The sequence below is a fragment of the Cupressus sempervirens genome, chromosome 4 (assembly GCF_028749045.1).
Source record: "Cupressus sempervirens isolate cs-2001-9-10 chromosome 4, ASM2874904v1, whole genome shotgun sequence".
Taxonomy (NCBI): domain Eukaryota; kingdom Viridiplantae; phylum Streptophyta; class Pinopsida; order Cupressales; family Cupressaceae; genus Cupressus; species Cupressus sempervirens.
Genome location: NC_143121.1, coordinates 114151426 through 114154765, shown reverse-complemented (window position 1 = coordinate 114154765; position 3340 = coordinate 114151426).

Genomic DNA, 3340 nt, shown 5'->3' with positions numbered 1-3340 from the left:
ATTAATTAGATTAGTGCCTATTCCATTGGGATTTAGAGTCTAATCTAATTTATAAATCTAACTTGTTGCATTACAACAAAAATTATTAGCAATTCTTACTGGACTTCATTCTTATAGACATCCCTTATATTACTAGAGCAATCCCATCAAATTCACTAAAGCCTTTACTTAACTCATTAAATTAATAGCAATAATGAATTGACATACAACCTAAGTGAATTGTATTCAATTGGATAAGCATTACTCACACAATATTAGAATAATAAGGTAATACCAAAGGAGACAAAATTCAATAAGAAAAGATATGGGAACAACTCAATTTTGTATTTATTTTCCTTGAAAATTGTATACAACTGTAGTAAAACTCAGAATGACTTTAAAAAGACACAAGGATCATATGATATCAATATATTCTCAAAAAATTTACAGAGAAGATACATCATGAAGTTTGCTACCATAACTGGACCGAACTATACTCAATATAGACTCAAATTGTATTAGAAATTAGACCCTTTCTCTAGCTTTGGAATCTCACTTATAAAGTGTGAGATGCTACAAGCTTTAGGCATAGAGAACTAATAAGTGTCCTTTTATAAAAAGGTATTTACACTTTACAAATAGTCACAAAAGGACAAAAACCTTATGTAATAGAAAATTAATGCATCAAGTAACTCTTAGGTAGCCCCCTCTTCTGTTACATCTTCGAATGCTAAAATTCCCATGGTTGGCCTTTATTCATTCTGAATCCTTGGTATATGTAGCTATCAAACTTGCTAGTGATGTGTCAGGTTCTGATTCCTATAGCATCACCTCTACTCTGGCATTTCCACTCATATCATCATGTACTATCAAGGTGATAGTTACATTTGGTTTCATTTTTGCCACATCATCCAACTGATCCACTATATCTTTGACATGAGATGACTGCCCTTCTTTGTCTTCTTCTTTCCCAGGTGTTGATGGAACCGAGTTGATGATCTGTAGTTCATCTTCATGTGTCTCATCATCATCACTTTCAACTTCTTCTAACTATTCATCAGAAGCAATATCTGCCATCCACTTTTCATAAAGTGTGTCATCTAGCCAATCAAATTATAGAATATCCTGTTGCTTCTTGATAACATATTCAACTTTACTGTTAATGTCAACAAAATCTTGTTTCAAATAATCAAAGAATATTTGGGCTTTCATCATTTCTTTTGTTGTGGTGGCCCACCATGCATGTCCTATTTCATTGATGATTTTATTCATTCTTAGGCAAAATAAATCATTTAGTTCTTTAACCCATTCATCTTTGTTCTTTAGTTTATTTTTTCTATCTAGGGCATGAGGGAATAAATCAAATTTTTGGCTCTTATATTTATTCAAGTAGCCAACTATCCTTCTTTGTAGGTGAACCCTTTTATTATCAAATTCTAGAAGATCATTAAAAATATCATAGGTTTTTTCAATCTGATCATGTGAAGACCTTATAACAAAGTAACACAAAAATTTCATTTCTTTCCTCCTCTTTCCCCACTTATTCACAATAGGCTTCAAGGCCTCATCATTGGATTTCATTTCATCCCATATATTTATTGTTCTTGCTAGCTGATCATAAAATAGTGGCCATTCAATTTTATCTCCTAGATATATGAGAGCTTTTCTCAATTTGTCTTCATATTGCACATTTAACTCTACATGCAAAGCCTACAATTTGCTCTTTTCTTCTCCAAAATCTTTAGCTATGTAATACTATGGCCTTTGTGGGGTATCCGACATCTATATGAGAGGAGTGGATTTAAAAGGTTCCATTGGAGGGTGGGGATATGTTATTCTTGGCTTGGAAGACCTCCCCATTACTTTATTTTCAAGTTCAATTCTTTTTTGAACTTCTTTATTATAGGCCTCCAAAACTCCCTCATGCTTAGTATACAATTCAAACATTGTTTTTTCTTCTTTTTTTGTAGTGGTAAAAAAAAATTGAGATGTTCCAACACCCATGTGAGCTGCTTGCACATGGGAGGTATTAGCTACTCTTCTCACAATGATATTTCCCATTAAATTAGAATCATTTGGTTGTGATGAAACAACCCTAGATTCTTTCCTTAATGACCATATGACCAAGGTAGCTTGGTCCTCACTCAAAGCAGTGCTTGTGAACTCTTTCTTGTTTTGGTCTTGCAAATCCAATTTATTTGAAACAAAATTAAAAATCAAAGCATCAGATATATCCCAATTGGGTAATAATAAAATATTTGATGCTTTTAGCATCCGTCTCCCCTCTTCAGGAGTTATACTTTAGAATTCTTGCATCATCTTCTCTTTTATTTGATTCTGCAAGGCTACCTTCTCCAGCTCTGGGTGTTCTATTCTCAACTTATTAAATCTTTCTTCAAACTTCCTTATGTTAGTTCTCCATGCGAACTGGTGGAAGGCTCTAGATTTGACAAAACTATCATTTGACAAAAATTGTTGACTAGCTTGTTCTATTCTAGGGTCTAACTCCCTTCCTCTAGAATATGCTACTATCAACTCTAAACTTGGCATAGGAGGCTCTTGAGGGTTTCCTTCATCTAATTCTTCTTGGGTAACAAAAACTCCTCCTTGGGACCCCAGTTGTTCAATTTGCTCCCCAGTAAGTTGTTCCTCTTCAATCCTCAGTGGGGTCTATGAAGGTGAATACTCCTCAATGTGAGGATCTTGTTCCCTTATTATTTTCCACCTCTTAAGGGAGGGCTCAAGAGGTCTCTCTTCCCAAACAACACTAGTGGATTCAATTACTTGTTTGCCTTTGTCCGCAATGGTCTTTTTATTTTGGGTGATAGCACACCCTAGCTTTTTCTGGATAGTCAATTGACTTGCCCCTATATTGGGAGTGAATCCTAGTTTCCTCATTACCTCCTTGGCCTTATCTGGGAAATAATTAATAAGAATTTTATTCTTCTCATTCATGGTTTCTATTGTTTCAAGAAAAGTTAGCATGAGCTTATTTATTCTATCCACCTCTATAATGCCATTACCCAAAGGACTATAATCTACATCAAAACAATGAATGAAATCCAAAACTCTTGAGAATACTCTCCATTTTTCTTTCTTAGTTTCCTACTCTTGCAAGGAGTATTCATTTCTTACTATGTGCTCAGGAAAATAAAATTCATGATCAATTTTGCCAAGGTCAACTCTGTGTCTAAAGGCCAAGTTATAAAATCCTTAGTGTCACAAAATGAGGGTGAGAAACAACCATCTTATATTGATCTAATATTTTGTGTAGAGAAAGCCAACTTGCTTTGGTGATTACAAATTGATGGGCTACAATGCAAGTGGAAAATATTGACCCTCTTGACCTTTTCAACAAATA